We start from the raw sequence: 17,824 nt of genomic DNA, 5'->3' as shown, positions 1-17,824 counted from the left end.
TAGTTCCCAGTATCTACATGGTGGCTCCAAATAACTTAATGTTTAAGTTCCAAGGGCTCTGATAGCCTCTGTGGGCACTGAATGCATATAGTGTACATACATAGCTGCAGGCAACCATCCATATACATAAAGATAAATAAATAAATCTTTAAAGAGTATATTCATGCTTTGTGGGTTCTACTTGTATTATAGGTCAAAATATTATATTTTTTTCCTGCAATTGCTTCATGATTATTCATCTCAGATATTTTATCCCAGAGCTATAAACAATATTTGTTAAGTATTTAAAAGAATGGTGAATATAACCATTTTTTTGTTGTTGTTGTTATTTTCTGGTAAGCCATCTCCTCTATTGTCCACTGTGGCCTAATCTTGGAGCATCATTTACAGAAAGTCCAGTGATTGTGGAAAGGTTAAAGAACAAAGTTTCTCTGAAAATTTCCTGGTGCGCAGTGGTAGGAGATGAAGGGAAGGAGGGTCTATGCTCTGCTTTTCTCTCTCTCTCTCTTTTTTTTTTTTCCTTTTCATCCTAAGAAGAAGGGAGACTAGAAAGCAATAAAGTAGAAGGCATTTCCTACAGGTAGCCTTAAATCATTCAACACAGTGGTCTTCAGGGAGAAGAGTGGTTCCTCCTTCCTTTCCAGAATGACCTCTCTGGCTAAATGTTCCTCATCCAGTGCTCAGTGTCTTCACCTGAATCTCCAAGGATTTCCATGTTGACTTGAGGCCGTGTAACAGCAACCTCACTTCTGCAGAAATGGGTCTTGACCCATGCATCACGCTCAAAGCCTCCTTCAATGGCTCCCCAATGGCAGAGGCTGAGGGCTCTGTTTTGCTTGTGATAATGTGCTAATCACCAAGACCCGACATAAATTCTCCTTTTGTATTGTCATTTGTCAAAGTCGCAATAAGGGGCTGGAAAAGAAAAAGAAAAAGCAGAGAACGGGTAATGGCAGAAAGAAAACTTGGCCTTAGTTTTATTTTCTCTCCCACAGAACTTTCCCCCTCCTCTCTTAATCTGTAAAACATCTGATGGTGTAGAGAGGGCACTGAAAACACAAATGAATAAATAGCTCTGCAAGCATTCCCCTGATGGGTTTTGTAGGGTCAACATTTTAGACAGATGGCTAAGTATAAAAAGAATGAAGATAATTTACATTGGAGTCCCCAGTTGATGCTTGGGACTTTGTCAATGTATTTTCCACGGTTCTATCACTTGTTGAGAGTTTTGTGGTTGGCTGAGTTGTCCTCAGGATCACTCTCTTGCAAGTTCTCCTGAATTTGTTACCACCAAGTTATCAAAGACAATGCGAGGAAGGAACATTGTATTCCACTGCAATTGTTTTGGAGAAAGATAAATGCATTAGATACTAGTTTTATAAAGTACAGATTATACTTACTTTTGCATTTTTATTAATTATTTGAGATTTATTTACAATGTATTTTGTTCATATTTATCCCTTTTTACTTCCTTCCATATCCATCCCCATTTCCCCACTCATCTTTGTGTCCTCTTCTTGACCTTATTTCCTTCCTTCCTTCCTTCCTTCCTTCCTTCCTTCCTTCCTTCCTTCCTTCCTTCCTTCATTGTGGGAAGCCTCTGTAGTAGCCCCACGTTGCTGCACCATATATGGAAAGCTGTCTTTGTGGGGCTACAGCTTGAGCCAGCCAACTTGCCCAGTTCATACCTGAGAGGGGGAGTGTGGATTGAAAATGGGTAGGTAAAGACATTAAGAGAAAGACAGACACACAGGATAGAGTCAGGAGGGCAAATTCTGTCAATACTGAATGCCCTGAGTTTATTCTTCAACCTTCTTAAAGTATCCAACCAAAAGGAGAGGACTTGGCAGAAGACTTCTATTATCATGTATAAGGAACAAACAGACTTACTTCCCTTAATCCTCCAGGCATTTGGTAACCACACCTGTTATCTGGCCTTCAGGGTCAAGAGTAAATACACCTGAGCCCTAGTCTGTTGTTATTTAGATAAGACATGCACTACTAAAGTGGAAACATCCTGCAGTAGCCAAGCCTTAGACCTTTAGGTCTTTTGACTTACTAAGGACAGTTTTGAACTCTCAGAACTTGAGGCAAGATGAAAGGCCCCAACACTTATTTTTTCCTCCCTAACTCCTTCCCTCCCCCCTCTTTCTTTCTTTCTTTCTTTCTTTCTTTCTTTCTTTCTTTCTTCCTTCCTTCCTTCCTTCCTTCCTTCCTTTCTTTCTCTTTCTTTCTTTCCTTTCTTTCTTTCTTTCTTTCTTTCTTTCTTTCTTTCTTTCTTTCTTTCTTTCTTTCTTTCTTTCTTTCTTTTCCTTCCTTCCTTCTTCCTTTCCTTTCTTTCTTTCTTTCTTTCTTTCTTTCTTTCTTTCTTTCTTTCTTTCTTTCTTTCCCTTCCTTCCTTCCTTCCTTCCTTCCTTCCTTCCTTTCTCTTTCTTTCTTTCTTTCTTTCTTTCTTTCTTTCTTTCTTTCTTTCTTTCTTTCTTTGTTTTTTTAATCCATCATTCCACCTATTCAATCTTATGCTGCCCAACTACGCTCAGACATATAGCCTTCTACTGGAGCATGACTCACTAACTGTGGGTGACTTCCACCCCTCCAGCAGCCCTCAATGTTTGAGAGCCTAAGGTGAGAATTCAAACCTGTCTTCTTTCTCCCTGCTGGGATTTTGTTTGGCTTGAGCTTGTGTGGGTCTTGTGCATTCTGTCAAAACTGCTGTGAGTCCATATATGTGATTGCACTGTTGTGTCTGGAAAACATTGTTTACCTGTAGTCATTCATCACTTCTGGTTCTTACACCCTTGCTGTGCCCTTATCCACAGTGATCCATAAGTGATGAGGAGAAGGGGAATGATACAGATATCCATAGTCACTTATTCACTGCATGTTGACCAGCCACAGGTCCCTGTGCTAATCACTATCTATTGGAGACAGAAACTTCTCTGGTGAGGGTTAAAGATTCACTAACCTAGAGGGTTAATTGAAGGGACCAGCCCCCCATTTCGGCAGCCATAACAGCTGAACACTTGCTTGTCTGACCTTGCCTTAGTCACTAGGAGGTCAGATGTCTGCCTCGTGACAAGGAACCAATCAGAAGTTAGCTGGTGACGCTATGCTTTACGACCCTGGGTGTACTTTACGGACAAGTGCACAGCCATGATGCACAGAGCATAACAACCACCCTGGGAGGGCCTATGGGCCATAACAACCAGTTGACTGATTGACACAGGGCAAGCCCTCCAAGCCTGGAGACACACCAATCATGAGCCTGTGCATACCCCTAGACTCCCCTTACGCTGCCCTAAAGATCTTTCGGGAGCCCCTAGGAGCTGTCTTTTGTAGCCAACCGCCATGGTGGGTGGACAAAAGACCTGAGCTAACATGGGGTTAGCTCTTTAAATTACAATAAAGCCTCATGCAGTTTGCAGCAAGCTCTCGAATCCACCTGGTGATTGGGGTGACTGAGGTTGTGGCCTGGGACCCGGATACCTGAGTTTTCCGGGGGTCTAACATAATGATAAGTTGTGGGGAGTCAGTTTAGCACTGTGGCCATTTATCAGAATAATCATAATAGGTTCTTCCCTAAAGCCTGTGTGATCTGCCTAGCCACAGGTTCTTGGTCCCAGTAAGAGTACCAGATATGTTTTTTTTTTCTTTTGGACCAGGCTTTGAATTCCATCAGAAAGTGCTTCATAAGTCCTTTGATGTTCATACCACTATTGCACCAGTGGACATATCTTGCTGGGCTTTTTATTCCTTAACCTGTGGTACATAATAAAGATATTACCACGCCTTTACTGAATAACTCCATTTAAACTCGTGTGTGTGTGTGTGTGTGTGTGTGTGTGTGTGTGTGTGTGTGTTTGTATGTGTGTGTGTGTGTGTGTTAGGATGGTTTTAGAGTAGGTTTCTATATAGCTTTTCAAAAGGTCTTTAGCATTAGTTATCTATTCCTGTTTTCCTTCCTTCACCATGCTTTCCCATCTCCTCCCTATGCCAGTTCTCAACCTTCCTAACGCTGTGACCCTTTAATACAGCTCCACATGTTGTGGTAACCCCAACCATAAAGTCTATTCTTGTTGCTACTTCACAAACATAATTTTGCTGCTGTGATGAATTGTAATGTAAATATGAGACACTCATGATATCTGATATGTGACCCTTGTAAATGAACACAGGTGGAAAACCACTGCCCCAGGCCACTTTAGCATTTCCTATTTCTTTAGTTTCCTTTAACTCCATACAACCATGTTCTTTTACTGTCTCTTGAAAGAACTCTCTCCACTATAGCTCTTTACTAGTCCCCAAGATCTATGTGTATTCCAGATGAAACATATGTATCTGAGTGACATTTGATCATGAGTGATTCAAAGCTCATCTCCAAACAGGAGAGAAAACACGTGATACTAATATTTCTGGGTCTGGGTTATCTCACTCGGAACGACTGTTTCCGTGTCCTTTTCATAACAGCTAAGTAATATTCTATTGTACAAATGTGCACATCTTCATTATTGATTCATCAGTCAATAGACTGCTATGTTGTTTTATTTCAAGATCATCAATTCATAAATGAGACCTCATGAAACTGAAAGGTTTCTGCACAGCAAAGAACACAGGTCCTTTAAGTAGAGAAGCAACCTACAGGATTGCACAAAATCTTTATCAGATATGTATCTCACAGAAGGCTAAGTATAGAACGCAAAAATTTACTTATCAAGAAAACAACCTAATTTTTAGAATTGGGTATGTTACTAAATAGAATGTTCTCTCACACTTGGTACAATGCTTTTGAGACTCATGTAGCTGTGAAAGCAGCCCATGACTTTGCTAACAAGTCATCCTTCTCTGGAAGAACACATGTTGCTTAAGTATTCTGCAGAGAATGGACAGTGGGCATGTGACCATATTATCAAAGGCATGCAATGGTCCTGTGTCAACATAATACCATGTAAGAGAGCTTGTCCTTTGAGCTGCCGAGGCAAACACTGCTCAGTGCCAAAGCCAGCAATCTCTCACCTCAATTCCTGGACTTTGGGTGGAGACCTCTCTGAATACACATTTCCAAGAAGCTCCAAATACTAGTTGTCCAGGGCACTGTGAAAATTAAGAAAGTCCACAGCCTTAGCCCATGCTTTCTGGTGTAAAATGTCATGGATATGACCAAGTTCTGTTTGTCAAATTTCATACACATATTTTATCTTACTGCCTGCTCAGTGCTCTCCTGGGAGTTCTGAGGATACCAAATAAATAGAAAAAGCAAGCTCAAGTCAGGGTTGAAGCCAACCAAATCAACTTGGGAAATGTTGCTTCAAGACATCATTTTTAGTACACATAAAATTTAGTTCAGGGCAGAGGAGACGGCTGTCAGTAAAGTGCTTTTTACATAAACAGAAGAATATAGCTCAGTTACCAGTGACCACATAAGCAGTCGAGTTCAATAGTATGCATCTATAATTTCAGTCCTATCTCTTCCTATACAGCCTAGTTTGTATAATTGTGGGGAGTAATTGAAAAAGATACCCCACTTTTACTTCCAGATACCATAGGCATACCTATGAATTTGTGTACTGTTCACCAAAATGTTCCAGCTTCATCGATTAGAAATGAAGGGGCTTAAGTCAATTTTCTAATGATATAATTGTAATAACAAGAACCAGGATTTTATATGTATATCCAAAAGATATTTATGCTACACAAGAAATGAAAGTAAGTTGCCCCAGATATATTCACAGATGAAAATACACACACACACACACACACACACACACACACACACACACACACACACACCACACACACACACACACACACACACACACACACACACACACACACACACACACACACATTTACAGAAAGGAAAACGTAGTAATATGGAACAGAGGAGATACTTCAAAACTAGCAAGAATGCATCTCTTAAAAATAGTGTTTCTGGGAGACTTAGGAAACTAAAGAACTAATTTAAGGAATTGTGAGATGCTAAGAATGTAACCATAGAAACTGCTTCTGGTGGGGGGAGGATGGGTGTATTTGTCTTCTTAAAAATCATAGAATGGATGAGTCCTTTTCTACCCTTACTCAATCAAGAGACCTTTGTAATTTCAAATTGATAGACAGCATATGTTTTAGTCCCACAAATGTAAGTTAAAATCCAATTATCTTTAATAGTGAAAAGATAAATAATAAAAATGATCCCTATATCAGAGCCATGGAGTCAACTCTCACTCAAAATCCAAGGATGCTCCAAGGGACAGATACATTATTTTCGTTATAGGAAAACTGATAACTTTAGCTGTGAGATGTATGGGGTTGTCACTGCAAAGACAGATCTATGAGAATAATCTCAGTCATGTACTCATACAGAGATTACAAGGACTGCAAAAGTAAAGAGAGGTACTGGAGAGAGGGCTCAGGGAAAAAGAGCCTTGGCTGCTCTTCCACAGGACCCACGTTCAATTCCCATCACCTACATAGCAGTCCACAACTGTCAGAAACTTCAGATCCAGAGCATCCAGTGTTCTTTTCTGACTTCTGTGGAGACAAAATTGGTATGCTGCACAGACATACATGCAGACGAAACAAGCATGCACATCATGTACATAAAGTAAATACATTTTAAATACATATAATGAAAGTAAAAAGAAATGCTTTCTATCTAATTTGGTCCATATTTTGATTTTTGAAAATAGATTATTGTTTAGATCATTTCCCTCTTCCCTTTCCTCCTTTCAAAACCCTCCCATGCTTACTCCTCCACTCCCTGTTCTCTTTAAAATCCATGGCTCCTTTTTCTCCCTTAATTGTTGGCAAACTCTCTCTCTCTCTCTCTCTCTCTCTCTCTCTCTCTCTCTCTCTCTCTCTCTCTCTCTCTCTGTCTCTGTCTCTGTCTCTCTCTCTCTCTCTCTCTCTCTCTCTCTCTCTCTCTCTCTCTGTGTGTGTGTGTGTGTGTGTGTGTGTGTGCGCGCGCGCGTGTGTATGTGTGTCTGTGTGATATATTTTTTTAATCCTCACCAAAATGGCATAAAGTTTTCCTTAAAAAATTATTTTTACAGGACAGAAATTTTCTCCAGCCTGGTTAAAAATAATCTCTTTTTTCTTCATCTCTGGGCTATTTCAGTTGTAGTGTACTATTGGTTGTAAAGGGCCATTTTGTTTTGCTAAGGAAACACGGGAAGCTGCTGTTTAAATCTTTTCCAATGTCCTTCACATAAGCACTATTGTATGCCTCATATTACCACACTGAAAACCCAGTTTGTAGAGCATAATTTCATTTATACCATTAAATGGATGGTTTTGTAACTCATATAGGTAATACCGGAGCTTCCAGTCATGAACAAAAGGCAACACAACACTTCGAAGTCAGCTAAACCAAGCATTTCGTATCAACCTAGCAGGAACCATTGTTAACATCTGTCATTCGATATATGGCTGCTGTGCATAAAATGTGATCCTGAACTTTGGTTCCTTCCTCTTATTGAGGAAATGCAGTTCTGTTTTCCAAAGCATAACAACCCATTGCTCTATCATCAGACCTGCACGCATAGCATCTTAAATCACTGTGTGAAATTGAGCCCCTGCAATGACAGCTCACTCCACATCAGCTCCCTGGCATCTCTCCTGCCCTTGGCCTCCCTTCTCAGAGCCTGGTCTGCCAATTCGATTCTTACCTCAGGTAACTATTGCAAAGAAAAGCCTAATCGTTTTAATGGGATGGGCGACATCTTAGAGGGAAAAATAACAAAATTAAAGTTGATTTTAACCTGCAATGAAAAACACGCCATGGGGTGTTTCCATGTGAAATCTTGGATGTTGTACAATAGATGGAGGGGAAACAACGAACCAGGGGAGAGAAAGGGAGGAGGGAGGAGGGAGGAGGGGAGTTTGCAAGAGTAATTTTTGGCCAAAGTCTGCTTCTAACTAAAGCTTCATGGAATGAGTTTAGAGTTTCCTAATGCTGACAATTAGTTCCACTTGGTGTCAGGCCTTTGAGAAGTAGGACTTTAAGAAGAACATTCCCTTTACTCCTCAAGTGTATCTCTTGAGGGTCAAATTATCTTATTGAAAATATTTGAGGAAAAAACTAGCCATTTATTTCTGTTGTAATAAATCATTTATTCTGTATCAGAGTCTGGATATGACAGCATTCATGTGCTGTGGTCTGCAATTTGATTTGAGGAGCATTTTTGAAAATAATGTTCCTTTAATAAACAAAGAAAATCTTGAAAACATAATTCAGCCCCCTCCTTCAACACTAGAAATGTCATACAGGCAAGTGACCATGCACAGCAAATAACTTAGCCCATTACAGTAACACATTTGTTTTATGATGCTTAGGGTCATAGAGACTTATGGACTGAAGACCAGCTTAATCAACCAAGAAAGATATCATATATATATACATATATATATATATATATATATATATATATATATATATGGTAATAATTGCTTTTATGTGATATCTGAAACCATAGCGGTGTGAAACTGTAAAAATCTAGCATGCCAAAACCTTCTATAGAGATTTGAAATTTTCTATTTAATTCCATGTGTGAGTGATGTATGTATGCCTTCACACATAATCTATAATGGTTATTTGGAAATCAGGGGATAACTTCGTACAGTTGATTCCATTCTTCCACTTTTACAAGGGTTCTGGGGTTCAAACTCAGTTTGACAGGCTTGCTGGCAAGCACCTCTACCAGAGGAACCATCTCACTGACCCTGAATCAGGTATCAGAAAAACAAGAAACTTGATGGAGCAACAGAGTAAAGAGAAAGCAGGCTGTGGAAAGTCTCTTGACTTTATATCAAGATATTTGTGGAGAAGTCCTGTAAATGTGAGGCTTACAGAAAAGTTAGGTGCTCTCTCCCATCACCAGGTATCAAATAAACTTAAGAAAGAACTTGTTAGAATAAAAAAGACTTAATTGGGTTTGGAGTATAAGTCAGTGTGTGTGTGTGTGTGTGTGTGTGTGTGTGTGTGTGTGTGTGTGTGTGTGTGCTTCTGAACTTGTATGATGTGTGTATGTACATTGAAAAGTCATTATGGGTCATCTTTACATTGAAGCTTTGTGTTCCTGGATTATTTGTAAATTATAGAGAAAGTGTAACAAATTACCATGCCACACAAGAAATGGGCATTTTCTATCCAGTAAAATACATTTTTATAATTGTTTTTTTTTTTAAATGTTACATTTAGAAGCAAGAAAGCAGTAGGAGGAGGAGAGAAGTATTAAGGAGAAAGGGTGTGGAAAGGTAGGGATAAAAAATGGTTAAAATTTGACAAATAGAAAATTGCCAACACTTTCTATTTCGTTTTGCCATGAGAATGAGGAAAGACAATGTGAGAATCCTCTCCTATGTGCAACATATGGAATGTGGTATCTTTTGTCAAAAGTCTAATTTGCAAAATGTAGAAGAAGAAAAAAGCCCCAGCACGACCCCAGATGCTCTTTGGGAGGCCAGTACGGGACTGATCCAGCCCCCTGATCATGGATGCCAATGGGGAGACCCCTGCACTCCTGGGAGCCTCCGGAGGTGGACTGGCGTTTTGCCCTGGTGTATGTGGGGGACTTCGAGAGCCCATCCCACTTGAAGGGATGCGCTCTGTCTCTGAACACATGGGGAGGGGCCTAGGCCCAGCACAGGAAGATTTGGTGGACTTGGTGGAGCCCCGGTTGGGGGCCCTACCCTGCCTGGGGAGTGGTGGGTGGATGGGGTGGGGGGTAGGTTGGAGGTGGGGGAGAAGGAATGGGGGTGAGGGGAGGGAGAGGGAGAGGGGAAGTACATGTGAAACAAGCCTGTTCCCTAACTTGAATTAATAATAATAATAATAATAATAATAATAATAATAATAATAATAAAAAAGAGAGAAAAATATTCAAATCAACATATTGTCTGTGGAAGCAGTTTTACAATCAGTGAGTACACTTCAGAGCCTTGGGATTTTACCAACTGAAGCTGGGCAAATGAAACTAACTCCATATAATGGCAACCAATTACCTCCCTAAATAAATGACTTTTTTTTTTCATTTGCTTTATATTGTTTGGTGCAATTTTTTGTTGTTGTGGAATGGATATGTATCAAGAAGCTTTTCATGAAAAAGTTAGGATACATTTTATCAATTTTCTACTGTTTACAGGGGTGTGTGTGAGTGTGTATATGTGTAAATGTATACTCTGTGTGTGTGTGTGTGTGTGTGTGTGTGTGTGTGTGTGTGTGTGTGTGTGTGTGTGTGCATATATGCCAATGGGAGGCATAAGATGATGTTTGGATTCTATGGAGCTGAAATTCAAGAGGTTATGAGGCTGCCTGAAGTGGGTGCTAGGACCTGAACTCGCATGCTCTTTCTGCTGAGCCATCTCTCCTGCTCCAACATGAATTCATGTTTAAGTCTTAAAGACAGTGGCCTATAATCATGAAGTTTGCAGTAATCTCTTCCAAGACCTAGGCTTCAGCTACACTTGCCTGACAATTTATTTACTAGCCAGCAGAGATTGGGGCCTGTGGTTGCACACAGACCTTCACATTTTATCACCTAGAATCTCATGCATGTTTTCCTCTGGTTCCCATTTTGAAGTTAGTCTCCTAGGTTCCATGGGATACACCACATTCCCACTAAGGATTCTCAACCTGATTCTGTTCTGTTATGCATTACTGCTGTGACGACAGCATGCATTACTGCTGTTGAAAAGCATGCATTACCTCTGTGGGAAAGCATGCATTACTGCTGTAAAAAGCATGCATTACTTCTGTGGGAAAGCATGCATTACTGCTGTGGGACAGCATGCATTACTGCTGTGGGACAGCATGCATTACTGTTGTGGGAAAGCATGCATTTTTCTTAGGAATTATGGTTGTGTACAAAAAACCATACAAAAGGGTCTGTCTGGATAGTTGCTTAAATATCATCTCCAGTCTGTACTAACACACAAGGAACCTTTTATTGGGGACCTGAAGCAATCATGCATCTGCTGTGGGTGTCTTTTCCTTGGTTTGGTCTCCTTCTTGGTAGGATTAGCATACAGACTATTCACCTTTGTAACAATAAGTCTTTACTCCAAGCTGCCCAAGTCCTGCTTCCACGTGGGCACTTTCTGCTAGGCTGCCTGAGTTCCGCCAGCTGCCATGTTAAGGTCCCAAGTAACACACAGAGACTTACTTATAATAGGTACAAATGCTGCTTGGCCAATGACTAGGATTCTCATCTGCTAGCTCAGTCTTAATTATCATAAATCTATATATTTTATAAGACTTATCTTATCGGATGCCAGCGACAAGTGTCCTGTCTTCCTGGGCTCACGTGGTGATTCTGCAGGGAGGAAGAGGAAGAGAGAAAGGGGAACTTCCTTCTTGCCCTTATATATGAGTCTCCCTGCTATGTCACTTCCTGCGGATTACCACTTCTTTACTACATTTCCCAGAATCCTCCTTGACTCCTAGTCCCACCTAACTTGCTGCCTCATTGGCCATACAATACTTTATTTATCACCCAATAAGACAAACACATACACAGAAGCACTTTCCCCATTATCTCCTCGTTTCTGTCTAAATAAAAAGAAGGGTAACTTATCTTTTATAATAACTGGAGAAAACTATAACCATAACTATCTGTCTTCAACTCCATCAAAGACCACAGAAGGATAACATATAAACTCTGGAATTGACAGAGTCATCTGGCTAGCTGGACAGTCATCCAAAGTTCCTCTGTAACTTTGGGGCATCCATCTTCAGCCCATAGGCCGCCATGTGTCTGGCACACTTCTCCATTTCATTAGGAACACTTCAGGACTGTTCATCTTGTTTTGTAAGTTCAGTAGTCACTTTCTTGTGGGTCCTGCATGTCCAGTTTATACAGCAAAAAACAGTCCAGGCAAGAGCAGTTTCTTGCCCAAATGGCTAATCTTGCCATGTTGAAGGCAAACTCCATAACAAGTTTCTTCGATGCCCAAATTCCTTTCTGACCTAATTGGTGTGCCAGGAGCAGTTGTGTCTCACTGTTAAGAAAACCCTAAACCATTTAAATGCCATATATTCTTCCTCCTGTTCTCTGCTCTGGAGTAGCCATGTGATCTGCTGGCAAGAGAGGGAACCAGCTGAAGGCATCTGATAAGATAAGTCTTATAAAATACATAGATTTATGATAATTAAGACCGAGCTAGCATATAAGAAATCCTAGTCATTGGCCAAGCAGCATTTGTACCTAATATAAGTCTCTGTGTGTTACTTGGTACATTAACGTGGCAGTGGGTGGAAAATGCCCATGTGGCAGAAGGGCTTGGGTGGTTAGAGTAAAGACTTATTGTAACAGAACTTGGTAGCCCAACTGTTCTTACTGCTTATTCCTCCACTAAGTCGAGCTTAATGGAGGATGTGCTCCAAGGGTATATTACTTTGGTTTGCATAGCAGTTCAGAGTTTGAATGTCTGTCAGAATTCTTTTGGCCTGGAAATCAGGATACAAATACCATGGGACTTTGTTCTCATGGGAGATGTCTCTAAACTTCCCCAGCTCTTTCTTTTTATCTCCCTCTCTCTTACTCCAGCCCAGATGGAAATAAATGACAAAAACTTGTCTCCTGGTTCTTTTCTTGTTCCTTGATTGGAGTTGTCATTCCTAGCTTCTGACTTGATTATAAATTTGTTTAAAAGTCACATGGTCAGTTTCTGACCTTGCCATTTCACACCAGTTTTTATTATTCTTGGTGGTCCATCAGGTTCAGAAAGCTAGGCAGTGAAAATGGGCAAGGCCATCCTCAAACAGGTTGCCAGGATCTGAGCTAGGTCAATTATAAATTAAAGACAACCAGAGAGACATTTAGAGAAAATTTTTTGTTTTTATTTATATTTTTGTTTTTATACCCCCACACCAAAGTTTCCCCTTTCTCTTCTCTCCCATCTATCCCCCCGCCCCTGTTTTTCTTCAGATATACGTGGGCCTTTCATGGATATAGCCTACCATGGTATATGAAGTTGCAGTGAGACTAGGTACCTCCTCTTCTATTAAGGCTGTATGAGGTAATCTTGTAGGAGGAAAGGGTCCCAAAAGTAGGCAACAGAGTCAGAGACACCCTGCTCTCACAGTTAGGAGTCGCACACAAAGATCAAGTTACACAGTTGTAACACATATGCAGAGGCCCTAGGTCAGTCCCATGGTTGGAAAAAAAAATTTGTTTGTAGTTTCTGGAAGCAATTGTCTCTGAGTCATGCTTACTGGGCCAAGTGCACTGAGGGATTATAGCTCTGACAAGTGGTTGAACCAAAGTAATCTGCAGAATTTCTCTACCAAAATGTAAAATTTTTCCTTATGTATTTATTCTTGTCAACTGATGAAGAAAATTAAACTCTGTGACTTTAATATGCCCCATGAGAAAAATATTAGGCTTATCTTGAATACTACTTAATAATATAAAATGCTTATTAGAAATTAAAACAACATGTTCCTATGGTAGACTATGACTAATACTTATCTTTTGAAATTAAGTATATATCACATTGATTCATTTATTTTAGTTTTTTTTAGTTTTTGTACTTTTGATGGAAGAAATTATATGTAGAATGTAACAATAATGTGATAAAAGAAACTTGAAGATGTATGAAACATGATAGAATATTGGCTATTAGAAATAGAAGCACCAAAATTCAGTTTATGAACAAGTCTCACATCTAAATTGTCACTTACATTTGAAAACAGTTCATCAAGTTGGAGCTTGCTCAGTGTTCAGGACCATGCCTTAACTGTTCTCTAGCTCTTCAGCTGAGAAACAAAACCACAGCTGTTGTAAATACCTTGATAAATAATTTATCAGCTTGTAGATATTCTCTTATTTAATTTTAAATTTTTAATTAAAATGTATTTATACCAGGCTCCCTTCTTTCTCTACTCAACCACCCATGTCCTCTCCCTACAACACTTTCAGCCCCTCCTGTGACAACCACCACTCTTCTTCTTTCCTATTTATTCTCTCTGCCTGGCAGCCCTGCTTGTTTCTCTCTCCTGCTTCACTATCCACTGTCATGGACCACCCCAGCCATGTATGGGCATCCCTGGGATGAGGGTCCTCAAAGAATAGGTGGGTAAGGAGTAGGCGGTGACAGAAACAAACACAGAGGCAGTTTGAATCTGAGTGTATTTTGCAGTTCTCATACACAGTTTTTTATACAGATATTTTCTCAGGGGATGGTTTTGTTAAACAAACCCAAACATATGACATTATTGTTACTTGGCATAGTGACACAGAAATCCAAAACATAAAATCACCCAGGGTTAATCAAAACACAAAATTATCCTTGATTAATTAAAACATAGGACTGTACTTAATTAACATAGGATCATCCAAGGCTAACTACATATTTCTTAAATCAAAATAATATATTTTATGGTTACTTATTGTTTAACATCTATTACCTAGTTCTTGTGAGTTTTCGAAGTATTGAACTATTTTAACTATTTTAACTCTTTCTTATTAAAAGCTTTCATTACCAGACACTTAAACCCACTTTTGATGACACATGTACAGACATATGAAATTTTATTGTTGGGAATGTTTTTACTATTTGTACTTACATAAATGATTTGGAAAGTGCTGGTTTTTCCTGAGATGAGGTCATGGCTAGTGACCCCGACTGGGAATGGTTTCTTATCTATTTCTTTTGTTTAAAATGTCAGCATAGGCCTTTAGGAACATTTTGTTAATGTGAAAAAATGGAATAGAAGAACAAACAGAAATTGCCATGAGAATCACAGCCCAATATTTTTTCTCTGGTTGAGAAAAGGTTCCACAACTGTTTCCAGGACACCTTCTTTTGAAGTTATCACCTCAGTCTGTGGAACTTGTCACACAGAATCTACTGGATTTGGTGTGGCAATTGGCTACTGAGCTCTTTATTAGATCCATCAGGTGTTTTAGGCAGGCAAAGCAACACAGCTTCACAGAGTTAATAAATGCAAATAAAAGAATGCAACACATCTTTGCATCATTAAACAAATATTCCACAGAATAAACAAACATGACACATCTTAAACCATTATTCCACAATATATTTTAGTGTGTCTTTTTGTACCATAGACCAACTTCTTCAGAGACCCATAAGGCTGTAAGAGCAAATAGAAATTCAGTGTGATTCAGCCAGAGTGGAAGCTTAACACTGTTTGAAAATCGACAATGATTTTAAAAATACCCCAGGGGCTGGAGTCATGGTTCAGCAGTTAAGGACATTTCACTTGTTGCTTTTCTGAGGACTCAAGTTTGTTTTCCAGTACCCATTTCATTCTGGGCAGCTCACCACCACCTATTATTCCAGTTCCAGAGATATATTGCCTCCTTCTGGCCTTGAAAAAAGCATTCTCTCTCTCTCACACATATACATGCTGTATACTCTCAAACACACACATGCATAAATAAAAATAAACCTTTAACAATAACATTTATTATAATGTGTATGTTTTAATTAATAATATTTTAGTTTGGATATTAAAATTATATCTAACAAAGTTAGAATAGGTACATAAACAAAGTGAATTTCGCCCAAAATGTACTCATTTGAAAAGATAGTTCCATTTTGCTAAACAAGAATACAAGACAGTAAACAAAACTCAAAAACAATTTTACTTTGTGGGAAAAGGCTCGAAAGCTGGAGGCAAACTTCAGGAGCAGCCAGCCCTAGGTGAAGTCTCCAGTACCACAGAATATCAGTAAAATCCCTCTTCAGTCCCTTAGCCTCTTCCTTTCCAGTCACACCAACAGTGTCACTACACAGAGATTTGCTACCAGCTTTCCTTCACATGTTAGCATGGGCACAAGTCCTGTAGCTTTGATGCATGATCCGTTTTGAAAGAGGAGTGCTGTAATGATATGGGCGTCTGTGTACTGGGGCCCCAGATGAAGAAAAGGAAATGCACAGAAAAGTGCCCCGAGGGTGTACTTGTCTGGTTCCAGACAAATGTAACTATTCTATTTATTTTCTTAAGAGTCGTTTGCTTAAACAAATTATATAGACGTACTGTATTACATGTTTTCACAGTAAATTAAATAATAATAAAACTCAAATCCCAGATAAGATGCTAATTGCAGCTTCTAAAATATACCTAAAAGTCATTATTTTTCCCTATTTTATAATTATGATTAAATTATCTGGCATGTACTCTATGTCATAAAATAGGAAGATTAAAAGTTAGTATGGGGAAACAAGGGGAAAATGGCATTCCCTAATAACTCTTTTTAGTTTGTAACAGAGATACATTTCCTTTAGTTTTGAAGACTGTAGGTAGAACCTTAGACAGATGCAAAGTGAAATATTGTTACAAACTATTATCGTTTTATATGTCAACCATCTATTTCAAAAGCCTCCGGGCTGCATATGGAAGTCTGTGGAAGGAATCCACCACCCCCCTTTCTCTGTGTGTGTGTGTCTGTGTGTATGCCTGTGTGTGTTTGAGAAAGAGAGAGAGAGAGAGAGAGAGAGAGAGAGAGAGAGAGAGAGAGAGAGAGAAAGAAAGAAAGAAAGAAAGAAAGAAAGAAAGAAAGGAAATTGTAAGCAAAATCATTCAGTTGAAATAAGGTGTTTTGCAAAACTTATATAACATAAAGAATTAATGTTTGCTTTTGGTTCTGAAATAATACCTCATTTTAAAAAATTACTATGTTTTGATTATAATTACATCATTTCTCTCTTCCCTTTCTTCCCCCAAACCCTCCCATATGTACTTTCTTGCTCTTTCAAATTTATAACTTCTTTTTTCTAATAATTGTTGTTTATGCATACACATATGCATATTTATCTTCCTAAATACATATATACAACCTGCCCAGTCTGTATAATGTCACTTGTGTGTTTACTTTCAAGGTTGACCATGTGGTATTGAACATATGAACAACCAATTGGTACGCTCTTCCTGGGGAAGACTATCTCTCTGACTGTCAGCATTCTTTAGTTTCCTCCTGTAGTTCTTTGTGTAGGGTTGAGGCCTCATGGGCTTTTCTACATCCACTTTGGCCTGCTTGTTGTTGCTTTCCTTGTTTAGCTCATGTGTAGGCAGACTTATTTGTGAGAATCTATATGCATAGCCTCCTTAGTTTACTTTTATTTGTCTCGTGTGTGTGTGTGTGTGTGTGTGTGTGTGTGTGTGTGTGTGTGTGTGTGTGTGTGTTTTTAGGGAGTGCACCCAAATGAAATGCCCATGAAGATCAGGAATGGGTGTCTGGAGTGGAGCTGGAGTTACAGGTAGGTACTAGCCACCTGAAATAGATTTTAGAAAACAAACTTGTGTCCTCTATAAATGAGCTCTTACCCACTGATCCATCTCTCCAAACCCAGAAACAATGCATCTTAAGAAATGTTTGCCTTTAATCCATTGCTCTCTCTTTCAGTATAATGGTATCATTTTTCCCTATCTTTACATGAGAGAGCATCACATAATATGTCCTCAAAAAAGACTTACTTTAATTAAGTCTTCTTTAATATCAATTTACTGGGTGGATCCCTGTGTTACCTAGTTACAATCTAGAGTTACAACTCATATCTAGAAGACTTAAGTTTTTAAAGAAAATACCATTTTATCAATGTATTTCCCTCTATATTGTAAGTACAAATGTGTTCTGTTGATTTGAAAACAAGATCTCCACCAAGTTATAGTGATTTATTTATTTGTTTTTTTAGTCACATGGTTTGTTTTTAATATTTGGTGGGCAGTACTTTACAAGGAAAATGAGTGATGAGTGTCTAATCGCCTTTTGTCCAGTGTAAAACTTAGGTGCTCAAGGAGTGTGGATGACAACTGGCAGGTAGCCGTGTGGGAATGCCATAGCACAGACAGACTTTCAGCATT

Source organism: Cricetulus griseus, chromosome 7, assembly GCF_003668045.3.
Source record: "Cricetulus griseus strain 17A/GY chromosome 7, alternate assembly CriGri-PICRH-1.0, whole genome shotgun sequence".
Taxonomy (NCBI): Eukaryota; Metazoa; Chordata; class Mammalia; order Rodentia; family Cricetidae; genus Cricetulus; species Cricetulus griseus.
The sequence above is the reverse complement of the archived record's forward strand: the minus strand, read 5'-3'. Positions refer to the sequence as shown.